General features: G+C 38.9%; 1 protein-coding gene across 2 annotated transcripts in view; it reads right to left on the bottom strand.

Moving 5' to 3' along the window:
* Positions 1 to 12783, bottom strand: part of LOC100650616 (dedicator of cytokinesis protein 3) — a 53926-nt gene that overhangs the window by 39436 nt on the left and 1707 nt on the right. The gene's annotated exons all lie outside the window — the stretch shown is intronic.

The raw sequence follows: 12783 nt of genomic DNA, 5'->3' as shown, positions 1-12783 counted from the left end.
TATATGTACATCAGGTAGAAAGAATATAACGGGTCACAAATAATAATCTGCAAATTCATATTTTTATGAACGCGACTAAAAAAATGGTATTTAGATAGAGGTTTACCTCATCCATCAAATATTCTGGTGACAATTGGAATGTTATATGTACATCAGATAGAAAGAATATAACGGGTCACAAATAATAATCTGCAAATTTATATTTTCATGAACGCGACTAGGAAAATGGTATTTAGATAGAGATTTAATTCATCCATTGACTACTTTGGTGAAAATTGGATGTATTATATGTTGTTATATGTACATCAGGGTAAAGAGAATATAACGGGTCACAAATAATAATCTGCAAATTCATATTTTTATGAACGCGACTAGGAAAATGGTATTTAGATAGAGATTTAATTCATCCATTGACTACTTTGGTGAAAATTGGATGTATTATATGTTGTTATATGTACATCAGGGTAAAGAGAATATAACGGGTCACAAATAATAATCTGCAAATTTATATTTTCATGAACGCGACTAGGAAAATGGTATTTAGATAGAGATTTAATGCATCCATTGAATGCTTTGGTGAAAATTAGATATATTATATGTTGTTATATGTACATCAGGTAGAAAGAATATAACGGGTCACAAATAATAATCTGCAAATTCATATTTTCATGAACGCGACTAGGAAAATGGTATTTAGATAGAGGTTTACCTCATCCATCAAATATTCTGGTGACAATTGGAATGTTATATGTACATCAGATAGAAAGAATATAACGGGTCACAAATAATAATCTGCAAATTCATATTTTTATGAACGCGACAAGGAAAATGTATTTAGATAGAGATTTACCTCATCCATCAAATATTCTGGTGAAAATTGAAATGTTGTTATATGTTGTTATATGTACATCAGGTAGAAAGAATATAACGGGTCATAAATAATAATCTGCAAATTCATATTTTTATGAACGCGACAAGGAAAATGTATTTAGATAGAGATTTACCTCATCCATCAAATATTCTGGTGAAAATTGGAATGTTGTTATATGTTGTTATATGTACATCAGGTAGAAAGAATATAACGGGTCACAAATAATAATCTGTAAATTTATATTTTCATGAACGCGACTAGGAAAATGGTATTTAGATAGAGATTTAATTCATCCATTGAATGCTTTGGTGAAAATTAGATATATTATATGTTGTTATATGTACATCAGGTAGAAAGAATATAACGGGTCACAAATAATAATCTGCAAATTCATATTTTTATGAACGCGACTAGAAAAATGGTATTTAGATAGAAGTTTACCTCATCCATCAAATATTCTGGTGAAAATTGGAATGTTATATGTACATCAGATAGAAAGAATATAACGGGTCACAAATAATAATCAGAAAATATTTGTGCAAACTCGCATTTTTATGACCTGAACCGAGAAAATGGTATTTACATAGAGGTCTATTTCATCTATCAAATATTCCGATGAAAATTGGATACATTATATGTATTTACAGAAAGAATGTATTTGAAGGAAGAATATAGCCGAGTCACAAATAATAATCTGCGAATATTTATGCAAGTTCATATTTTTACAAACGCAATTAAGAAAATGGTATGCAAATATCTATGAAACTCGCTTATTAAATATTACGACGAATATCTTGAACTTCCATTTACAAACGTCATTCACAAATTGATTTTTAAATCTTTTAATGATAAATCGCTCGATCTTCCAATTAAAATTTCATTATGTTCCATTGTATGGAAGCTTCCATTTAAAATTAACTCTCTCCTCCGTTTTCTATTCCTAATTACAGTATCTGTAAAAATGAACTTGTGCAACTGCAAATGGAAAGAATTGATTTCGATAACGAGTTAAAATCTAACGCTTGCGATAAGACTCGAGCGTTTTATCTTCGCTCAAATCTTGTCTCTGTTTCAAAACTCGTGCACTCTCAGGCCCGATTAATTTTATGACCATTTATTATCTCTTCCATCAGGAAGTACGTAAGACATTATGACGACTACACAGCTCTGATAAAACGTGTTTCTGGTCTATCGTTCACACGAATCGAGATAAGACCATTACATTCTCACGAGCCGTAAGATTCGATAGTTTCCCGTGTTATAATAGACATCGAATCGAAATGATTAAACCCTCAGGAAGATACCGACTCACATACAATATATCACGAACGTACGCTGCTCGAAACGATTGGCCGATTCGATTAATTTACCCCATCAAACGATCGTTCGGTTCAATTAATTTATTGGAAGAATCAAGTAAACCGGAGCAAAAGACATTTACGGATACATCAGTTGCAGATACATTCGGCATTCTCTTTGAGCCCTAATAAACCACTGTTCTCCCTGGACTTGGTGTTTCCCACGATGGAAACGCGTCGAAGACAACGCGCCTCGTGTATGTATATACGCACGATATATACATAACCGTTCATAGCACATACGCGCATGGTAGTGAGGAGATGGGAAAAACGGGAATTTTTTGTCGAAGCTTCTCGAGGGGCTGACAGACGCGAACAAAGGGAGACGTCGAAACCTTCGCATCGAAAGTCCCTTTCCCAAACCGTTGCCCCATGAGTTTTCCCGGGAAATTAAATCGATAACTCCCGTTCTACCGTGTAAAACGGACGCGACGGAGGGTGCCGTGCTTTCTCTCTATCCTTCGTTCGCTGCTACGTACGTACGAGGTGACCGGTAATTCTAGAACACCCTCTATCGAAAATCGAATATTCCAACTTTTCCACGATCAATGCGCAGAGTCGTATACGGTAAACTGGACACGTCCGACTTTATTTCGTTCAGCAAATACGCCATGGGCCACGATTTACGGTGGTCGGACAGATTTCGATGACACGAAGCGCGAGGATAGAAAATCGCGGACGTCTAAATTGTGGCGCTTTCGCTTTCGAAAATATCGAGCCTTGCAATTGTTGCGATTGAGTTCGATGGTACTGCGATCCTTGAATTTTTATCTTCTCGGTATATCGGCTCTTATTGATAGAATATCGAAAGAAGAAGTGACGATAAACGAGAATTTGTTCGCAGCTTGTTCAAAGTTGGCAGATTTCTTGGCGCAAGAAAAATACGAACCGGTGGGAAACGAGACAAAAAGGCAGCGCTGGAAAAATATTTGTCGAGTGTACGATAACGAAGGGACGTGCCGACAATTCTTATTTTATTCTTTTGTATTCTGGCGATACTTTGCTCCACGACCAATCACGATCGTATGGCCGAACATTTACAAGCGAATCGAACGATCCATCGACGATTTTGCAGTCTCGAAGAGCCAACGTTTCCCTTCGAGGAGAGGAAGAAACAGGACACGATCGTAAACCTAAATGGCCAATATACCGAGGCACAGAGAAGGAAAATGTTAGGAACGTTTGTTACATTTCTACCGCGTAACCGAAACACAACTTTCGAATCTCATAATCGATCTCAGAATCTCTGGAATAGGAGATCGAACGATCGGTTCTTTGTCACACGAATCGAAGCCAACGGGGTGTGTCTGGCGGAATATTTGCTGGACGTTGAAAAGAGCGGACAGAAATTCGACGGAATCTGTGTGTAGCGAACCGATAACTCGTTAGCCTGGAAAATTTGATTAGCAAAGTGGAGTTTGTTGGCAAACTGTGGACGAATCGTAGCGTAGTTTCCGAGGGCAGAGAGGAACAAATTGCTACAACTCGAAGAAGAAGGGTAAATATATAAAGAAGAAAGGGAAGAAGAGGGAAAAAGGTTGGAAGACGGCAGGAAAGGTTCAGTGGTAAGGAGGCAGGAAGAGGAATGAGAAGCAAGGAAAGACGAAAGAAGGGCGAAATGGTCGCATTGCGGTACGTGAACACGTGCGTGCGTGCATAAATGAATAAGTAAACGAGATCAAAGACTGATACCTGTTAAATGACAGCACTTTATCGCTTTTTATTCGCTCGCAACGTTACGCGATCGCGATATCAAAGTGCCAATGCGTTGCTTGTTTTTGCATCGAAGAAGAAAATTACACGAAGACTTTTGCGCGAACAATTACGTAACACGCGACCGAGTACAATTCTTGTCGCCTAACCGTTTCTCCGAATCAGATTTGCTCGAGTTAATTGTCGCGTAATGGCACACCGGCGTTCAAAAGTACGTCGGGTGTTGCGATATGAAAAATTAAGCAAATCTGCGTAATCGTTAGGAAACTTCATTTGGAAAATGAAAAATGAGGAAACGTAGTAAACAGCTGGTAATTTTACGGTGAAATCGTCAACCACGTATGCGACGTATAATTAAATTAAATTTCTTTCTCGTTTATATCCGTGGCGCCTCTTGATCGAGTGTTTCCACAAATCTCACGATGTTCTTTATTTTATATTAGTTTATTGAATTATGCACGAACATAATAATTCAATGAAATAATATAAAACAGAAATTCTTCGTTATTATGAAATGAAAGAAACGAGTTAGAGGACAATAAAAATCATGCTGTTGTATTGCCACGGAGTATCAAGATCGTTAAAATACACCTAATGTAAGAATGAATAAACTCCGAGCGAAACAATGCAACCATCGAACGAAAACGAATTTGAGTTTTCCGACTCTCCCCCGACCAGTATAAATAAGCGGACGTGATCGCAAGGAAAGGAGTTACACTCAGTCGTCGATCAGTTATCAAGCAGTTATCAACGAATTAAAATTTAGCGATCTAATTAACGTGCCATTAGCGATCCTATTTTACGACTTTACACATTGAACGAGCGTCTCGGCGAATATAGCCTGTATACTAATTTATTATTTTAAATATATTCGACGATTTCAACGAAATTTAATAAATCTCACGATCAAACATCCTACACAAGTCCTCTATACATTTTAAAAACAGGACCCGTATTCTGACAGACTTGTTACCAAGTTAATGCTTAAGAAAGTCTCAGTGATAAAACTACCAAAGTATAAAATTTGTCAAAGAAATTCAAACAAAAAGTATATATAAAAATATACTACAACGATGTATACAGAAAGATATATAAAGAGGAAGAAGGAGCGTTTATCCCTATATATTCTACAAGATACCGTACGAATCCTTAAAAGTAGACTCGTACAGAGAGAAGAGGGGAAAGAAGGAAAATCGATGGACCAAAAGACGAGAGGGAGAGCCAAGGATTTTCAGGTCACCCCAGAAACGCGTACACACGTGGTAGGTTGGAGCGCGTCAAAATGCTTCCCAGCCAAGGGTACGGAGAAAGGGTCTATAATGGCTTTAGGGAGACCAGCCTACGAACACCAGCCTACGAACACCAGCTTACGAACACCAGCGTAAAAGCAAGCACGGACCCGGAAGAAACCGTAAACAATGACATCTGAAATCGTTCTATCGCCTGCTTCACCGATTGAATATCGTTCTCGTCATCTTTCTATACGAGCTCCGCCTTTATAGCGAAGAGACCGACCGACCCATGCTTCTTATCCGCTTGGAGGCAAGAAACGTGGAAACGTTCGACTCCGTGTCGACATATTCTCCATAGTTTCTCCATAGTTCGACAGATTTTCATACGTTACGTCGAGCACATTTTATCGATTAATTCTACCGTGCTAGAAATTTACACGTTTAGAAAATATGTCAATTATGGAGGAAATAAGAAGCTTCGCGGTAATGGAAGATGAGGCATGAGAAACATAATAGACATCTTGCAACATGTTCGCAAGAGACGCAGCTAAGCAACTCTCATCACGAAGAGACGTAATGGAAATATACGATTTTTCTTCGCGAGTTAGTCAAAGTTTCGGAAAGGCGATTTGACGCCTTTTCCTGGGATGTTTGCCTCGAGGCAAAGCTTTCCTCGAACGATTCGATCGAGCATGAAAATGTAGCCGGCTCAGCTCGGAAATTATCGTGGCGGAAAATCTGGGAAGACGCAGACTTTATCCACGTCCCTTGAATATAGTTCGTCTGAAATCGTGGAATACGTAGTCCGGAGAAATTCCGAATGCGGAGACGTGTATCGATCACCTCTGACTTTTCCAACCACGCTTTTAGCGATTCCCGATAAACTGATTCCGCTTGCGTCTCAATTCCCAGAGTTTCATTCGTCTCGGCTTGTTCGTGTTTTAAAACGACAAACCGCAAACAGAGCGAGGGAAGAACCTTAGCTTCGTTGTGATCTTCCTACTCTTTTGTATTTCGATCTTGCTCGTAGTTTAGCAGATGCGAAAGACTTTAACGTTCGGAGGATACTCTTAGCATCGTACGAATGTTAATATTGATTGAAACAGTTGTCCAATTCCAGAATATTATTTATTAATATTATTTACGATTAATATTAGGTACGACATTTTTCCTTTTATATTATTTCATTCAACTACGTATGATCCATTTTGTTCTATCGGAACAAAAGATATTGCGGCAACCTAACGTCTATAATTGAATCTAAATTCTATAATTATGATTCTTATTATTATAGAGAGATTAAAAGAATATTAAATTAGATAGTAGATTATAGAATGTTTTGTGTTACATATATGTAATTACAGAAATAATTATAGAATTGTAATTATAACTTCTAAATATGATGCAACTTGAAATCTTAGGCTAATCGACTGTTGGATTTCTTTCTCGAAAAGAATATTAAATTAGATAGTAGATTATAGAATCTCCTTTTATATATATGTAATTACAGAAATAATGATAGAATTATAATTATAATTATATTTAGAAATTATATTTAGAAATTATAATTATAATCCTATTTAGAAATTACAGAAATTATAGAAATAATATAGAACTATAATTATAATTTTTTTTTAAATTATATTTAGAAATTATAGAAATTATAGAAATAATATAAAATTATAATTATGTTTAGAAATTATATTTAGAAATTATAGAATTATAGAATTATAATTATAATTATATTTAGAAATTATAATTCTATAATTATATCAGTAATTACATATATATAAAACGAGGCATTCTATAATCTGCTATCTAATTTGATATTCTTTTCGAGAAAGCAATCCAACAATCGATTGGCCAAAGATTTCAAGTTGCATCACAATTCTTAACGATTTTGGTAGTTTCTTAATAATTATTCGGACGCTAAGTTAAGCTTCTCGGGGGAAGCGCCGTTGCTTATTAACGGAAGCGTTGGCGTTGAAAATTATATCGCGAGAAGGTGAAAGAATCGTGCGAAAGGAGAAATTGGATGCAAACGAAGGCAAAAGTTAAATCGAGACTGTGAACTTGGATATAAGGCGGCTCGTGGAAATCATTAGGAATTCCAGGTGGAAGTTGTATCGTTTGGCGCGAATAATCCGCGCATCGGACCAAAGACATCGCGGGGAAAACGTGGACAGCCTTGGAAACAACTTGCACAACAACGTGTCGCGAAACGTAATCACGAGCAGTCTACGCGTCACGGCAATAAGGAATCGAATTTCCTCTGTATATTTAACGAGAACCTGTTAATCGACGGTCTACTGGATCGATTACGGCAATCGCGAGCTCGTGCCAACGATAAAACGATATCTCCAATACGAATTATCGCAAATACGCGTTCGCTACTCTCTCCAAAAACGTACGTATCTGAAGCTACGTGCACCTCAGTGATTTCGAATTTGTCGTAAAAGTCAATCATTTCGAGCTACTTTTTCCTTTACGTACAACCACCGCTCGACCTCAGATTCCAAGTGAAATTCTGTCTGTAATTGTGCGCCCGTGACAGCGTATATATCAATATCTCGATATAACAATTATTTATAATTAATTACAATTTATAGAACGTAACAACGCACAGATTGGGATTTTTGAAAAATGCGAAAAGGTAGAAACATTGAATTTAATTCATCTGTGAAGAACAGTGGAATACAGTAACGCGTACATCGTTGATTAAATAGTTAATCTAATGTTAATTTAATAATTAATGTTGATCTATGTAAAACTAACGATCATCGATGCTGTTTTAAAGGAACGCGAACCAACTTATCCCGCAACCTAATGTTTACTCGTTTTGTCCTTCTAATTGTTTTACACGTTGCAATTACCACGGTTCGATCTTATTCTCCGATATTTCAAAGGAAAAACATTGCTGCAGCGCGGCAAAACTATTTCTCGATCGTAGTCTACCTCGTAACAATCGCTCAATTAACTCCACCTGACGCAAGCATTCTGCTCCTCGCGAATGGAACCTTAGTCGAGTCTCTTGAAAATCCATTTTCCACCGCGTTCCTCCGCGTACGTATCTTTTAGGGGACAATCGTAATTTTCGTTTTTCTTTCGTCCTTACCGAACGATACGATCGCCAAAGATATATTCGTTCGCGTTACTCGTCGTAAGCTTATTCGCTGCAACTAACGCAAATAACGTCCCCAGGATATCCTTGAAAATATAATAGCAAGAGCCGAACGAACTTTATTATTCTGCTTTATTAATTGAATTATTCTGCTGGCAGTTTGCACGAAGTCGCTGCATTTTCGATGATTCGCAAGCGGGCCGCTTTAATCGGCCGAAACCTCGCGAGAAACGATCGATAATGGTGGTCAAATCACAGACGAGAGAGCATTTATCGGGATTATTTGATATTAAATACAGTGGAAAGCTCTGCCGCGTTCGATATCACTCGAGGGATTCTGCATAATTTCGTTGATCCCTGGATTTGCAACGTGTGATACAACCAGCGCGTTCGCCGCTTCCACCATACCATATGAATAAATTTCAAGGAACTCAAAACGTCCCACTTACGCAACTACTTGTCCTTTTCTATCGACCAATACCTCGCACTTTTCATTTCACGTATAGAAAAATACGCACCTACTTTCTCCGTGATTCGTAGGGATCCAGTCGTACGCTCGCATCATGTTTCCTCCGCAAAAACATCAAGAACGACGAATAAAAAGAAATGGCCTTGGAAGATTGTTAAGTAGAGGGAGAACAATTTCAGGAAGCAACAATTTCTTCTTCTCGATATCACCTGTCTTACGTAATCTCGAGCTAATTACCGCGGTGGAAACCGCTGATGTAATCGTGGCAAACTTTTAGAGGCGGACGTTCTTTGAAAGAACGTCGGATAGTTGGGATTATTTTAGGTCGTGGAGAAATTGGTCGCGATGGCTAATGACAATTTGTCGGCTGAAAACAAGCGTGGGCACGTCGAATCCGCGAGTTCGGGGAATCGAGAATTGCATCGTTGGGAACGTCGCAACAAACGCATCGACCGAGTCAACGAAGGATCGCACAATGCTAATCGGCGAAAGAAACAATACGCGGGAATGCAGCCGCGACCAGATCACCGTGCAGATTGTTAGATTGTTAGATTGAAAGATTATAGTTTAATCGTGGCGCGGACGCGGCTCTGTACCCATGAAATAGGTTTATTGACGCTTTATCTACGCTGCGCTCTCGTCCAGAAATTTAGGACTCCGATCTGTCCTTCCACCTGACAGTGAAGGAACTGGCGCAGACGGCGACTACGGAACAAGGTGAAACGAAAGCTTCTACCTGTTGTTGAATATTCCACAGCGGCTAGAAGCTTAGGTCTTGGTGAGTTCGTAATTATTAGAGAAGATGGTACAATCGTAACAGATTAAAGGAGATTAAAGAGGTTGGCGTAATGAAAACTTTTCTCACGTTCCACTCGTTAGAAACTTCTACTAATCCACTCAGCACTGAATTAAATCGCGTAAACGTACAAAAATTCGCCGGCTAATATTTAGTAACAAAGCAGAAAGAAAAAAGCATCCGAGGGAACGTTATTACGAATAAAATTCTTTTTATCGCTGATTATTAAGAAGAGAAGGTTCGAGGACATCGAAATATGCAGAAACGCGCAGAACGCAGGAACGGTAGCCGAGTAAAAAAGTAGCGAAAGTAAAGAGCTCGTTACGATGTTCAGTGGATGGAAGAATCTCTAATTGGAAATTTCCATTTCTTCAGCTGCGTTCGTAAAAATATGAAACTACGATAGAGACTGCTGCATCCGCTGTCTGCTCTATGAACGTAAAAGTAGAGGATTTATTATCACGCGGAAACGTATCTTAAGGCCGTTCGATTAGAGCCGTTCGTATCACGAGTTCGACGACCGTCCACTTACATTCGTATCAGACGTTAAAAAGCAGAATCAGTAAAATAGCGACGGTACATCGCGATAGGTTTTGTCGACGAGCGACAGACTCGTTCCTTTGCTACAGTTTTCTCGAGATCGCACTGTGTTCATTGGGAGATGGGCTCACCGGAAGAGGAATAATAAACGACGACGATAGCCACAAAGAAACACAAAGCAACGTGCTCTGTTCTTTGGCCGCTCTTTCCAGTTACCTCTCTCTCTCTCTTTCTCTGCTTTTCTCTATGCAAGTTCGACGGCCGTTTTCCATGCATCGGAGAGACAATAGGTAAAGAGGCGGCGGAAACAAGCTTCGTTTTCGACGTATCGCGTCGAGTCGCGTCGTTCGTACAAACGGCCGCCGTGGTTTCACTCGGAAAATGGATTTCTGCCTTTTATGGCAGAACTGGAGCGGGACCACCAGGCAAAAAGTAGTTCGGACCACTTTAACAAGGACATTTCGAGACGGAGGACGAGCTGCTCGTCCAGCCGATGCAAATCGCTTCGACACTCGTCGTCTGCTATCGAGAAATTGGAATATTTTGATGAAAAAAGGAAGAGTCGCCGTTTGAAAAGACGGCCTTTTGTACGTCGTAGAGCTTTCTATAGGGACGATAGGAACTAACAGGGACGATCGAACTTTCGGATAATAAAGCAATCGCTTCTACGATACTAAATTTCGTTTGTTCGAATAGAGACGAAGGAAATTGTCGGTGCGTTTCGATGTTCAAAGAACCCGTGATCTTTACGATATCGATAAACGACTGAACGTGTACCATAGAATTTGAAAGCAGTGGATCGACAAGAAAAACGCGTTTAAAGTTTACACGTCATATCTTATGAACTGTGTACCATCCTCTCTGGACTCTATCATAATACTCTATATATAATTTCTTTTACGCTACTCTGCACGATTTTATAATGCTAACGTTACGCGATAGACGTAATAACGTCGCAGCTGATTAAGAGGACAACGTTAAAAGGCTAAGCCAGACTTCTATGCCGGGGCTTACCAAGGCGTTCTTGTTCGACGTTTCCGTGGGATTATCACTGATTGCTTATTCATAATGTGGCAATCGAATCGAGGAAACGAGTATGTTCGATAATTAGAAAGGATGCGAGAGCGACAACTATCAGAGTTTGTTCTTCTCTGACGCACAAGGTTTCTAGAAATATCGTGCGACAGTTGCCGCGACAGTTGCCAGAAATTAACGATAAAGCACGGCGCAACGAATCTGAGGAATGTATCGACGTATCTAAAACAAAGAGCAACGATCTTATCGCTGAAACTGATACAAACGCTATACGTAAACCGTAGAAACACATTGCGGCGAAATGATCCATCTTATTTCTATTATACTTTGGTCGTAAAATATCGAAACAAAGAGCGTGATTAAACAGGTTGTGTGGTGGAAAAAATTCGCAATGACTGTACAGAAATCAAAGCGCAAGGTTAAGAATGCGTCAATGCAGTTCTTTAATCGCGAAAACGTGAACGAAGACGACGCTGCGTATGGAATCGACGCTTTATCGGCTCCGATGTCGCATTCCTTCCTCAAGCAAAGTATCGCCACGGGCAGACATTTCGACGCGGTAGACGATTTAATCACCACTAAACGTGACGCGATACAACGCCAGTTTGCGTTCAATTCAAAGCAGCGGCAGCGTTTCCGGTTGATCGTGGATAGCGCGCTCAATTGATCCTTCGACATTCCGATTGTTGCTCCGAGCAAAATTAGTCGGAACAAACAAGCGACGCGTGCGATGTAATACCAATCGGAGAGGAGGCTCGTGGAAAATATTTGAATCGCTGAGAAAAGGAATATTTCTTTTTCAGATGGTCAAAAACTCGACTTTTAAATTCGGACTAGAGATTTCGCTTCGAAATTCTGGAAAAATGCTTTCTGTCTTTAGGGACTAACTATATTGCCAGAGGATAAAAGCACATGGCTATAGTCAAGAAGGAATTTTCAGAAAATCAGATTATTTATCGAAATGAAAGTCTCTAGCCGGTATTAACACCAGTCATCTTTGAGGAAGAAATTAAGTTTTTATTTTATTTTATTTTTTTTGTCAAATTCATATCATACGAGTTATTTGTAAAAAAAAAAAAAATGTTATTTCCTTCCGAGAGTTTCGGATCGTAAAAACAGCAGAAAGTTTCGAGAAGTCTCGAGATGTCGCGTGTCACATTCCTAATATTCTTCTCTTTCCTTTATAAAAATAACAACAACGGAGCAAAGAGTAACGAGATTTTCGTGTAGAAAATTTGCAATTCTTTTGTCATGCAGATTTCACGTAGAATAGGATACGTGGTTTAAATAAAGGTCTTTTGATCAAAGGTTTCGCAGTCGCGTTTAGCACGTTCGAATCTCAACGACGCTACCTCCATGCATTTCACGCGCGTTTTTCATCCATCGTGGTCGTTGCACCTCTCCAGAAGAGCAATACGTGTCAAGCGTGCATTCTATTAAGCCGTATATCTTGACGAGATTTTCAACGAAAAATTGCTCGAAACCTCGAGTTTTCATCGTTTAGCATCGCTCAAAGAATGGAGTGAAACGCGTGAATCTTTTTATTGAAAAAAGAAAGTGTTTTACGATACGAATCTCGATATCTAAGATTATCGTGTAAATTACATAATGATTTACTTGAAGAAAAATTATCAACGAGAAACGGAAG

This window comes from Bombus terrestris, chromosome 12 (genome assembly GCF_910591885.1).
Source record: "Bombus terrestris chromosome 12, iyBomTerr1.2, whole genome shotgun sequence".
In the NCBI taxonomy this organism is placed as follows: Eukaryota; Metazoa; Arthropoda; class Insecta; order Hymenoptera; family Apidae; genus Bombus; species Bombus terrestris.
This window is presented reverse-complemented; position numbering and strand designations above follow the sequence as displayed.